Below are 13,692 nucleotides of genomic sequence, written 5' to 3'. Positions count from 1 at the left end.
TGATATTTGAGCAGGTCTGGCTGTAGGATGCCCTAGCCTGCGTGACCATTATAATGCGGTAGTATAGAGCCCAGTTGGTTTGTTGCATTTGATTGCTTCATTTGTTTGTTGCATAGCATGCATAAAGACTTATTATCTTGTCACTAACGGTTTATCTTGTGAGTGTAGATGGTATCGGTTTTGATCCACTACCTGCACTCTCCTTCTTTGCATACCTACTCTTCGGTGTTCGGCGTCATCTCTATCCCAGCAGAGTGATGCCCTGGTACCAAGTGTTCCAGACACCATTTGCAGGAGTTATGTGTCACGCCCAATATGCGACCCTATCCTAAAGGAACTCGAAGGTCCCACCAAGGATAGAAGTGCATATTGGACACGCTTTTGCAAGGTGGATATCATTACATCATACCATTACATAATAGTTGGGGATACATACAAAAGGCATACAATGTTGCATGAATACAACAACATCATACACAAGAGAACCATACGACTATGGATGAAACACAAACAGAAACTCAAACGACATCCACCTAGCGAGCCCAGGCTACCGACCAGGAACCTATCCTCTGAACGAAAAAAAAGCAAAAGAAGAACTCAAAAACAAGTAAACATCGCTCTCGCATCATGATAATCTCATTACCTGTACCAGCAACTGTTGTTGTAGGAATCTGTGAGTCACGAGGACTCAGCAATCCCATTACCATGGGTATCAAGACTAGTGTCACACCCTGCATTTTGTAACATTTCATTTGCATTAATAAAGGATGAAAATTTGGACCAACAAAAACTTTTGCATTATCTGGCTTTTATTTGGAGTTGGTTTTCTCTTTGTGATTTTTTTAGTGCTCTTTAAAGTCAACACAACTCCACCTTATATACTTCATCTCCTTGCCCAAACTTCTGCCCAATGATCATGCCATGTGTATAGAGCAATATAATATTTTCATACAAAAATAATTTGGCCAAATAGTATTTTCAAAAATTAGTTTTCCAAAAACCCCTAAATTGAGGTTTGCACTCCAAATACTTGATTTGGGGTATGAAAAATATTTCAAAGAGTATATTTCAGACCTATTAGCTATCGGACTCCCATAAACCACAAAAATATAATTTTAAAAGTTATTTTCCTATTTTATTTAAAGGCTTTTTCTTAAGGCCAGAAATGGTCTTTAATAGGGAAAAATTATTTTATTGTTTCAAAAATATTTGACAAAAATCAGGGAAGCTTAGTGGACATATGTTTTCCATATATAAGAGTTTCAACACATGGTCATGTTCAAAATATTGGACAAAACCTCCCAAAACCATTTCTGCCCATTTCAAGGATTTGAAATATTTCTATAGGAAATATTTTCATAAAAATCCAAGGAAAATCCAGCAAGTCACAAATGCATATTGTGATCACCTTGCAAAGCCTCATGTCAATTAAAGTCATTTTGGTTCACCAAAATGCCCCAAAACCCTCTCTGACTAGAATAAAAATTGAACTACTTTGTACTGCCAACTATCTCTCCTTGATCCCAACTTTTGTGAGCATGATCACATGACCAAATGAGGCCACAACACCAAGTGGTGCATCAAGGAGAAGTGATTTACTCAACTAGATCTCCACAAGTCCATTCCTGCCAATTTCTAGGGTTTACAAAAGTTGCATTGGCAACTTTGCCCAAATGAGCTCAAAATGGGTGGAAGGCCCTAATTATATGTGCCATTTCACCCTGTGGAGTCACATGACTAATGGAAATAATCTACTTGCCCAAACCAGCATCAAACACCTTTTGCCACTTTACCAAAATCCCATTTTTGGCCTCTCCCACTAATCTCCGTGAGCTCTGCTTTTTACCACAACCCCTCCTAGATCCCCTCTATCACCTGGATGCTTTCATGTCCGAGGAAGCAATGATGAAGGGAGGGGGAACCCCATTTTTCTTCTCTGGACAGCAGATTCCCCGCTCTCTCTCAGCCTCCTTCTCTCCCCTCGGCTTTCCAGAGCATCCAAGGCTCTCTACAGCTTTTGCCCATGCCCCCTCCAGCTGTCATACACAAGTGGAGGCGCGCAGACGCGGGAAAACCGCAAATGCCGGCCAAAGTCGCGCTCTGGAGCGCCTGGCAGGGCACCCGACCATTGACGCTGCGTCCCCCGACCACCTCGAGCCTCCCTCGCGCGCCAGTCGATGCCCCTCGACGTCCGCTCCACGCCAGCAGGCCGCCCACTTGCTCCCGCGCCCTCCTCTCTCTCCTGCAGCTCGCGCTAGAGTGCCGCCCCGCTCGGCCAATGCTTGCACTGCTCCCATGGCCCGCCCGCAGCTCGACCCTCTCCTCCTCTCTCTCCCTGGCACCCTAAACCACTCCCACGAACGCCCCCGAGCCTCCATTCCCTCTCTAATGGCCACCCAAGCCGATTCCGCGGGCACCCGTAGGCCACGCCTACGGTGGACCTCGGCCAGCCTATATAAGACGACTCCGAGCCCCTCTCTCTCACTCCCTGTCGCTCCCCCACACTCCTAATCAAACTCCCGCACCCCCATTCATCTCCAAAACCGCCCGAGCTCCGCCGCTTCGGCTCGCCGGAGTTCGCGAGGTACAGGCCTCCCCCGCTCCTCCTCTACCTCGATCTGGAACCCCCGAGCACCCCTAATCATTTCCCCTTTCTCCCCTGCTTCTTTTGCAGCCGAAAATGGCCGGAACCGACGACGCCCGAAGCTCCTCCGCCGTGCCTCCTCGTCGCCGGCGAACCAGGCCACCCCAGCGACCGCAACCACCTCCACCCGAACGGCGACGCGACTCTGAGCCCAGCCGTGCCCTCGCCCGACCTCGCCATGCCCTGCATCGCCGCCGGTGAGCTCGCCAGCCGTCTGGACTCAGGGTTAGGAATGACAGGCGGGCCCCGCGTGTCAACCGCTCCCCTCCATCGCCCCTCTCTCTCCCTCTAACGCCTGGGCCACGCCCGTCAGGTTTAAACCTGGCGCGCGCGCGTGCACCAGCGCGCTGGGCTGCCTCGCTGGCTAGGCCGCTGCCCTGCGGCTGTTCTGGCCCAGCAGGCAAAGTGCCCCTTCCCCTTTTTCTTTTTCTGACACCCTTCCAAAAATTCCACAGATTTAAATATTCGTCCAAATAAATTAATTCCAACTCCTAAATTCCTGAAATATTGCAACGTACTTAATGGTGCAACTTCCATTCAAATCCAACAAACTTTTCTTCACTCTAAATATTTAGATGTGATTTTAAGCATTTAAATATACCTTTGTAAATCCATTTCTTCTATTCTGCTACTCCAAATCCAAAACTAGGAATTCTCCCCTACTTAGTTTTCACCCTAGTTTTTAACAAAAATAAGTTGACATTTTTTTTGAGCACTTTGGTTTTTCTGTTATTATTGCCTTATTTTTCTCGTTATTATTTTGTGACGATAGATTGCGTTGCTGACGAAGGAGTTGGACCAGAAGACTTTGAAGACCCAGAAGACTTTGTTGAGCCAGGCAAGCAGCCCTTTGACCATGTCTATGAAACCCTTTTTATGCATGTCATATAGCACCATATTGTTGTTGCAGGAATCATGATGAGGTAGTAACCACTTTGATGGTTGGCCACCGTACTTCCTCGTTGATACTTGCATTGTGCTTGACCCTACCTTTTATGAGGGTTATGCCGGTGGGAGTAGATAGGATGCTAAAGTAGTGCTATGCAAAAAGGGACGGGAATATGCATGGTGATGGAGACAAAGTATTTTCAAAAGACTTTTCGAAAACCCCATCGGGTGCCACTTATGCCCGGGGGAGATGATGAGTTGGGTAGCCACTTGATGACGAAGTGGTGTACCGAGGCAAGTGTGTGTTGTTTTCAAAACGGATTGGTTTAAGTTGCGACCGTTATTCCAACCTTACATGCGCAACCACTCTACCCTTGTATGGGAAAGGGCATTATTGATTAGCTAGGCCAATACTAGCTTGGAGCCCGCATTACTAGTGACGGGGGAGAGTTGGTGCTCTCTCTCGGGACGGGGTCGTGCCAGGTAGGGCGGCCATGACTATTTTCACAGGGCACCGGATACACCGTTGTGTCCCCTCTCGGATGTTACGATCTCGAGTGAGTGTTGTATGATGTACATCGTGAGGATACGGAACAACGAGTGACTCCTTGTTAGTGTCGTCTAGAGAAAGATAGTGATCGGGTGCTTACCCTGGGTACTTGAGGTATCGCGGGTCGTGGATGACACGGAAGTTCCCCGGATCTTGTGGGTAAAGTGTGCAACCTCTGCAGAGTGTCAAACTATTCGAATAGCCGTGTCCATGGTCAAGGACAGTTGGGTAACCGCTCTTGGGCTACGTCCACATGTTTACAAACCAGTGTGTGTGTTTGGATAACTACTTGGGTCAAGTCAAAGGACTTGACATGACTGAGTTGGGTTGATGCCCACTCTATTTATGTTGATATATGTGACCTGTCCTCATGGTTACTTGAATTCTCCTGATGCATGCCTTACAAATATTTGAACATGTCATTGCACTCAAAACTAGCTTTCTCCAAAAAATTACCTATATCATGCATTGTTGTATCTTGAACCAAAACATGGGTTGCTTGCGAGTACAATCAAAGTACTCATTGGCTTGCCACTGGTTATTTAATTGACCAGGCATGGAAGAACCGGAGTTCGAAGAAGAGTTCTTTAGAGACGAATATGCGAACTAGGACATTAACCAGTCAGAATGCCTGTAGGGTTAAGGCAGATGGCATGGGTTCTACTTATCAACGAAGATTTCCGTTGCTTGTGTTTTATTTGAAGTTCAACCCTTAAGGCTTTATCAATGTAATACTTGACCATAATGGTCATAATTTGTGTAAGACGATATGTATGGATGTAAGACTCTTGTTATTCAGCTTCTGTGTGTTCAGTGAGCATTGATCTCTAGGATCACTGTACACGTGCATTCGGTGATCACGACTTATGAGTCGGGGTCCCCACAGAGCTGGTATCAGAGCCATCCTAACTGTAGGAAGCCTTAGTTAGCATGGACGTTAGTTAGAGTGAGACTATCTACGAAATAACCTTTATACCTACGTTTTCTAAAATTATCCCAAACATAGGTCACCTTTCCCCTATTGACCCTTCCCCTTCCGTTTTTGTAGATGGCCGTCATACCCGAGGACTTCCTGACCACCGGATTTCCCGTGCTTCTCGAGGACAGCCTCAGGAAGTGCCAGTTCACTCGAGCCCCCACCTACTCCTACCACGAGCACCGGATCAACAGCACCAAGAAGGAGTATGACATGGAGGTAGTCGTGAGGGCGAACGACTTCCCGACAAGCTGGTACTTTGAAGGACCCCAGATGGCGACCCTCTTTCTCGTCGTTGAGACTGCTGCACTCAAGGCGCTGACTCGCCTTCGAGATCTTCTGCCAGAGATGGCAAGTGAGCCGGCCACTCATTACCTGCCCTATCGTAAGGAGGGTGATGACGAGAGCAGTGCACCAGCTCCGCCCATGGACGAAGGACTTTCCCTCCATTTCCAGACCTACTTCAGCTTGTGTGCTGACAGCCTAGCACAAAACTTGGCCTCGGAGTCGGTGGAGCTTCGGAAGGAGCTCCATGAGACCAAGGAACTCCTCCGCCTGGCTCAGACAAAGGCGGACAGGATCAAGAAGGATGGAGCACCCCCTGGACAGCCCATTGTAGCCTATCGAAGCGGGCGACCCCCACAGATCACGAATGCCAAGGGGTCATCTCAGCCACGCCGTATAACGGTGAAGGACTACCGCAACCTCTTCATGGTGCCCCCGGCGAAGCAGCGCCGTGTTTAGCTCCTCCACTCCCCCACTCCCTCAAGCGACGAAGAGACTGAGACATATGAAGATGAGGAGGAAGACCCAGAGGAGCCGGAATACCCGACCGAGCATTCCACCACCTAGACACCGTTCATGACTAGGATAGGCCAATCCATAATCCTTAAGGTAGGATAGGTCGTGTACCCCTTATGCGAAATCGAGTCCATGTAATGGTTCAAATGAAACCATGTTGTGTTGTGTTTTCTTTCGAAGTGTTTTGATGGAAGTTGTACTTTCCCTTTCAGGAAATTGTAAATACCTACATCACCCATTTGGTTTTAATGCATGAGTTTGGCCCTTCCGGCCTTGGCTTAACTTAAAATTGTATCACACCCACCCCTTACTAGGCATCCCATCTATATTGCTTTCTCTCCTTTTTCCCAATCATGAGACCTTGACCGCTCCAACAGGATGCCTGTTGTAACACGTATCGGTACCTCTACCCAGCAGCAAGAAGCCGGAGGTTCTGCTGAAGCAGGAACCAACCAGGACCAAGCCCGAGGACAAACTCCACCACCGCCACCACCTCCAAACATGGACATGGCTCAGCTTCTCCAAGCCTTCCGGGAGGAACGCCAAGCCAACACTGCAGCCCTTAAGATGATTGCTCAAGCTGTGAACCGTCAGCCGGCAGGGAACGGCAATGGGCGTTCCACGATGGCAGAATTCAAGAAGCATGCACCACCCACCTTCATCGAGACTGCTGAACCCCTTGATGCTGACGACTGGGTCCGCACCATTGAGGACCTATTGGAACTAGTCGGCTCAACTCAAGACCGTGATAGGGTGGCATATGCTGCCCACTGTCTCGGGGGAACTGCCAGAGCTTGGTGGGATGGATTCATGGTCATGCATGCAGGGCAAAACATCACTTGGAATGACTTCAAGGCAGAATTCTGCAGGGCCCACATTCCTTTTGGGATTATGGCCATTAAGAAGCGCGAGTTTCGGGCCCTGAAGCAAGGGAGTAGCACTGTCAAGGAGTACATGCAGAAGTTCAGTGTTCTGTCAAGGTATGCTCCTGAAGATGTCAGCACTGATGCTGCCAAAAGAGAGCGCTTCATGGAAGGCCTCAATCAGACCCTGCAGTACTCGCTTGTTGTGTGTGACTGCCCAACCTTTCCTGATCTGGTGAACAAGGCACTCATGCTTGAGGACAAGCGACGTGCTTTGGATGATACCCGTAAGCGCAAGATGATCAGCAAGGGTAGCTCCAGCAACCAGAAGCCTCGTGCAGCCAACCCCGGTCAAGCCAACCTATCAGCAGCCAAGAGCCCTTGCACCCCGCACCAACTATCAGCCTCAGCAGTATGCCAACCCCAGGCCAGCTTACAACAACCCCAATAACAATGCTGGCAAGAGCAGCAACCCCAACCAAGTCACTTGCTTTGGATGTGGTCAGCCAGGACACTACTCCACGAATTGCCCCAACAAGAAGCCCGACGCCCCGCGCCCCAATGCGCAGAACCCAGGACAAGGCCGTGGAATGCCACCAAGGAACCAAGCTCCCCGCAACCCGCCCAACAACGGCAAGGGTCGTGTGAATCATGTCACTGCAGAAGAAGCCCAGGAAGACCCGGATGTCGTGCTGGGTACGTTCCTTGTCAACTCAGCACCTGCAACTGTCTTATTTGATTCTGGAGCCATGCATTCGTTTGTCACCCAAAAGTTTGCATTAAAAAGTGGCATGATCCCTACACCCCTGAATAACCCTATGGTGGTGCAAACCCCCGGAGCAGAGATGAGAGCCAAGATAGGATGTAAAGGAGTCGGGTTGACATTAATGGGGTAGACTTCCTAGCAGACCTTATCATCTTAAGATCACAAGGCTTGGATGTGATCTTAGGAATGGATTGGATCATCAAGCACCAAGGCTTGTTAGATTGTGCCAACCGGACTGTCAATGTGACCAATGACCAAGGAGTCAAAGTTAAATTTGCCTCCAACCCCTCCTCTGCTCAAGCCAACCAAGTCAACTGTCTGACTGAAGTTGGAATGGAGCAAGTGCTGGTAGTATGCGAATACCCCGATGTCTTTCCTGATGAGCTACCAGGAATGCCTCCTAGCCGAGACATTGAGTTCATCATCGAGCTCATACCCGGAGCAGGTCCCATCTATAAGAAGTCGTATAGAATGGGATCGGAAGAGTTAGCAGAGTTGAAGAAGCAACTAGAAGAGCAGTTGAGGAAGGGATTCATCCGCCCTAGTGCCTCCCCTTGGGGATCACCTATTCTGTTTGTGGCCAAGAAGGACGCTACCATCCTCTTGTGCATTGACTACCGCTCCCTCAATGAAGTTACAATCGAGAACAAGTATCCACTTCCCAAGATTGAAGATCTGTTTGACCAACTCAATGGGGCCAAGGTGTTCTCCAAGATCGACCTCAGATCTGGGTACTACCAGCTGAAAATCAGACCCCAGGATATTCCGAAGACGGCATTTGTAACCAGATATGGCCTGTATGAGTGCACGGTCATGTCCTTTGGACTGACCAATGCCCCAGCTTACTTCATGTATCTCATGAATAAGGTCTTCATGGAATATTTGGACAAGTTTGTTGTTGTCTTCATTGATGACATTCTTGTCTTCTCGAAGACGGAAGAAGAGCACGAGCAACACTTGAGGATGGTCCTAGACAAGCTTCGAGAGCACCAACTGTATGCCAAGTTCAGCAAGTGCGAATTTTGGCTACGTGAAGTTGGATTATTGGGTCATGTTTTGACCGAAAAAGGATTGTCGGTCGATCCCGCTAAGATTGAAGCCGTGACTGAATGGCAATCCCCAAGCAATGTGAAGGAAGTCAGAAGCTTCCTTGGACTCGCAGGATATTACCGCAAGTTCGTTGAAGGATTCTCAAGCATTTCCCGACCCATGACTCAGCTCTTGAAGAAGTACAAGAAGTTTGAATGGACGCCGAAGTGCGAAGAGAGCTTCCAGGAGCTGAAAAAGAGACTGACCACCGCCCCAGTTCTAGCCACACTAGATATACACAAGGAATTTGTGATATATTGTGATGTGTCAAGAACCGGACTGGGAGGTGTTATGATGCAAGAGGGCAGAGTCGTAGCTTACCTTTCAAGGCAACTACGGCCTCATGAAGAGAACTATGCTACTCATGACCTCGAGTTGGCAGCTGTAGTTCATGCCCTAAAAACATGGCGACATTACCTCCTAGGGAAGCGGTGTGAGATATACACGGATCACAAAAGTCTGAAGTATATTTTCACTCAGAAGGAATTGAACATGAGGCAAAGAAGATGGCTAGAGTTGATCAAGGATTATGACCTTACTGTTCAATACCACCCTGGAAAGGCTAATGCGGTAGCAGATGCATTAAGCAGAAAGGCTTGTTCCTTGAATGTTATGCTTAAGGACATGCTACCCTCCTTGTATGAAGAACTTGAAAGCTTCGGGTTGGAACTGGTTGCACCAGGATTCTTGGCCAACCTCGAAGTTAGGCCTACCTTGATAGGTGATGTTGAGGAAGCTCAGAAGGGACACGAAAGTATTGAAGGCATCAAGAGGAAGATCAAGGCAGGCAAGGCCCCAGGATTCTTGGAGGATGAGCACGGAATTGTGTGGTTTGGCAATCGCATTTGCGTACCCAACAAGATTGAGCTCAAGAATTTGATCCTGCAAGAAGCTCATGACACCTCGTATTCCATCCACCCCAGAGGAACCAAGATGTATCAAGACCTAAAGGAAAGATTCTGGTGGCATGGCATGAAGAGAGAGATAGCCACTTTCGTCGCTAAGTGTGACATATGCCAAAGGGTCAAAGCTGAACATCAGCGACCCGCTGGATTGTTACAGCCTCTCAAAGTGCCTGAATGGAAATGGGATAAAGTCGGAATGGACTTCATCACTGGATTACCTAGGTCAAATAAGGGACATGACTCCATCTGGGTCATAGTCGACCATTTGACCAAAGTAGCCCATTTCATTTCTGTCAAAATGACTTACAAGGGAAACCAGCTAGCCAACCTCTACATCAACAGAATCGTAAGCCTTCATGGTGTTACCAAGGAGATTGTGTCAGATCGAGGAACCCAGTTTACCTCAAGGTTCTGGAAAAAGTTCCAAGAGGCCATGGGGACCAAGTTGTCCTTCAGCACTGCTTTCCACCCACAGACCGGAGGTCAGACAGAACGAGTGAATCAGATACTCGAAGACATGCTCCAAGCCTGTGTCTTAGCATATGGAGCTAGGTGGGAAGATTGCCTCCCTTTCGCTGAGTTCTCTTACAATAACAGTTATCAGTCAAGCCTTCAGATGGCACCATTTAAGGTGTTATACGGACGGAAGTGCCGCACACCCCTCAATTGGTCAGAGACCGGAGAAGGACTAGTCTTTGGGCCTGATATCCTCCGTGAAGCAGAAGAGCAAGTCCAGCTTGTCAGAGAGCGTTTGAAGACTGCCAAGTCAAGGCAGAAGAGCTACGCTGACTCACGTCGTAGAGACGTGAACTTCCGAGTTGGAGACCATGTCTATCTCCGGGTCACACCTCTCAAGGGGACCCAGCGCTTAAATGTCAGAGGAAAGCTCGCCCCAAGATACATTGGCCCCTTCAAGATCACTGACCGACGAGAAGAAGTGGCTTACCAGTTGGAGCTTCCACCTGAATTATCCGATGTGCACAACGTATTCCACGTATCACAACTCCGGAAGTGTCTCCAAGTTCCAGACAAGCCTGATCTTTACAAGGACGTCAATCACCAAGCCATTGACCTTTAGCCTGATTTGACCTAGTGTGAGAGGCCCATCCGCATTTTGGATGAGGCTGAGCGACACACTCGAAGCCGCACCATCAAGTACTTCATGGTCTAGTGGAGCAACCACACCGAAGCAGAAGCAACTTGGGAACGTGAAGACTACCTTAGATCTGAGTTTCCGTATCTCTTTAAAGCCTAGTTTGGGAATCTCAGGGACAAGATTCTTGTAAGGGGGGTAGGTCTGTCACACCCTGCATTTTGTAACATTTCATTTGCATTAATAAAGCATGAAAATTTGGACCAACAAAAACTTTTGCATTATCTGGCTTTTGTTTTGAGTTGGTTTTCTCTATGTGATTTTTCTTAGTGCTCTTTAAAGTCAACACAACTCCACCTTATATACTTCATCTCCTTGCCCAAACTTCTGCCCAATGATCATGCCATGTGTATAGAGCAATATAATATTTTCATACAAAAATAATTTGGCCAAATAGTATTTTAAAAAATTAGTTTTCCAAAAACCCCTAAATTGAGGTTTGCTCTACAAATACTTGATCTGGGGTATGAAAAATATTTCAAAGAGTATATTTGAGACCTATTAGATATAGGACTCCCATAAACCACAAAAATATAATTTTAAAAGTTATTTTCCTATTTTATTTAAAGGCTTTTTCTAAAGGCCAGAAATGGTCTTTAATAGGGAAAAATTATTTTATTGTTTCAAAAATATTTGACAAAAATCAAGGAAGATCAGTGGACATATGTTTTCCATATATAAGAGTTTCAACACATGGTCATGTTCAAAATATTGGACAAAACCTCCCAAAACCATTTCTGCCCATTTCAAGGATTTGAAATATTTCTACAGGAAATATTTTCATAAAAATCCAAGGAAAATCCAGCAAGTCACAAATGCATATTGTGATCACCTTGCAAAGCCTCATGTCAATTAAAGTCATTTTAGTTCACCAAAATGCCCCAAAACCCTCTCTGACCGAAATAAAAATTGAACTACTTTGTACTGCCAACTATCTCTCCTTGATCCCAACTTTTGTGAGCATGATCACATGACCAAATGAGGCCACCACACCAAGTGGTGCATCAAGGAGAAGTGATTTACTCAACTAGATCTGCACAAGTCCATTCCTGCCAATTTCTAGGGTTTACAAAAGTTGCATTGGCAACTTTGCCCAGATGAGATCAAAATGGATGGAAGGCCCTAATTCTATGTGCCATTTCACCCTGTGGAGTCACATGACTAATGGAAATCATCTACTAGCCCAAACCAGCATCAAACACCTTCTGCCACTTTACCAAAATCCCATTTTTGGCCTCTCCCACTAATCTCCATGAGCTCTGCTTTTTATCACAACCCCTCCTAGATCCCCTCTATCACCTGGATGCTTTCCTGCCCAAGGAAGCAATGATGAAGGGAGGGGGAACCCCAGTTTTCTTCTCTGGACAGCAGATTCCCCCTCTCTCTCAGCCTCCTTCTCTCCCCTCAGCTTTCCAGAGCATCCAAGGCTCTCTCCAGCTTCTGCCCATGCCCCCTCCGGCTGCCAGACACAAGTGGACGCGCGCAGACGCGGGAAAACCACGGATGCCGGCCAAAGTCGTGCTCTGGAGCGCCTGGCAGGGCACCCGATCGTTGACGCCACGTCCCCCGACCACCTCGAGCCTCCCCCGCGCGTCAGTCGATGCCCCTCGACGTCCGCTCCATGCCAGCAGGCCGCCCACTTGCTCCCACGCCCTCCTCTCTCTCCTGTAGCTCGCGCCAGAGCATCGCCCCGCTCGGCCAATGCTCGCGCTGCTCCCATGGCCCACCCGCAGCTCGACCCTCTCCTCCTCTCTCTCCCTGGCACCCTAAACCACTCCCACGAACGTCCCCGAGCCTCCATTCCCTCTCTAACGGCCACCCGAGCCGATCCCGCGGGCACCCATAGGCCACGCCTATGGTGGACCTCGGCCAGCCTATATAAGGCGACTCCGAGCCCCTCTCTCACTCCCTGTCGCTCCCCCACACTCCTAATCAACCTCCCGCACCCCCCATTCATCTCCAAAACCGCCCGAGCTCGAGATCGAGCCCGAGCTCCGCCGCTTCGGCTCGCTGGAGTTCGCGAGGTACAGGCCTCCCCCGCTCCTCCTCTTCCTCGATCTGGAACCCCCGAGCACCCCTGATCATTTCCCCTTTCTCCCCTGCTTCTTTTGCAGCCGGAAACAGCCGGAACCGATGACGCCCGAAGCTCCTCCGCCGTGCCTCCTCGCCGCCGGCGAGCCAGGCCACCCCGGCGACCGCAACCACCTCCACCCGAACGGCGACGCGACTCTGAGCCCAGCCGTGCCCTCGCCCGACCTCGCCGTGCCCTGCATCACCGCCGGTGAGCTCGCCAGCCGTCTGGACTCTGGGTTAGGGATGACAGGCGGGCCCCGCCTGTCAGCCTCTCCCCTCCATCGCCCCTCTCTCTCCCACTGACGCCTGGGCCCCGCCCGTCAGGTTTAAACCTGGCGCGCGTGCGTGCACCAGCGCGCTGGGCTGCCTCGTTGGCTGGGCCGCTGCCCTGCGGCAGTTCTGGCCCAGCACGCATAGTGCCCCTTCCCCTTTTTCTTTTTCTGTCACCCTTCCAAAAATTCCACAGATTTAAATATTCGTCCAAATAAATTAATTCCAGCTCCTAAATTCCTGAAATATTGCAACCTATTTAATGGTGCAACTTCCATTCAAATCCAACAAACTTTTCTTTGTTGTAAATATTTAAATGTGATTTTAAGCATTTAAATATACCTTTGTAAATCCATTTCTTCTATTCTGCTACTCCAAATCCAAAACTAGGAATTCTCCCCTTCTTAGTTTTCACCCTAGTTTTTAACAAAAATAAGTTGACATTTTTTTGAGCACTTTGGTTTTTCTGTTTTATTATTGCCTTATTTTTCTCGTTATTATTTTGTGACGATAGATTGCGTTGCTGACAAAGGAGTTGGACCAGAAGACTTTGAAGACCCAGAAGACTTTGTTGAGCCAGGCAAGCAGCCCTTTGACCATGTCTATGAAACCCTTTTTATGCATGTCATATAGCACCATATTGTTGTTGCAACGGAATCATGATGAGGTAGTAACCACTTTGATGGTTGGCCATCGTACTTCCTCGTTGATACT

The sequence above is a fragment of the Triticum dicoccoides genome, chromosome 3B (assembly GCF_002162155.2).
Source record: "Triticum dicoccoides isolate Atlit2015 ecotype Zavitan chromosome 3B, WEW_v2.0, whole genome shotgun sequence".
Taxonomy (NCBI): domain Eukaryota; kingdom Viridiplantae; phylum Streptophyta; class Magnoliopsida; order Poales; family Poaceae; genus Triticum; species Triticum dicoccoides.
This window is presented reverse-complemented; position numbering follows the sequence as displayed.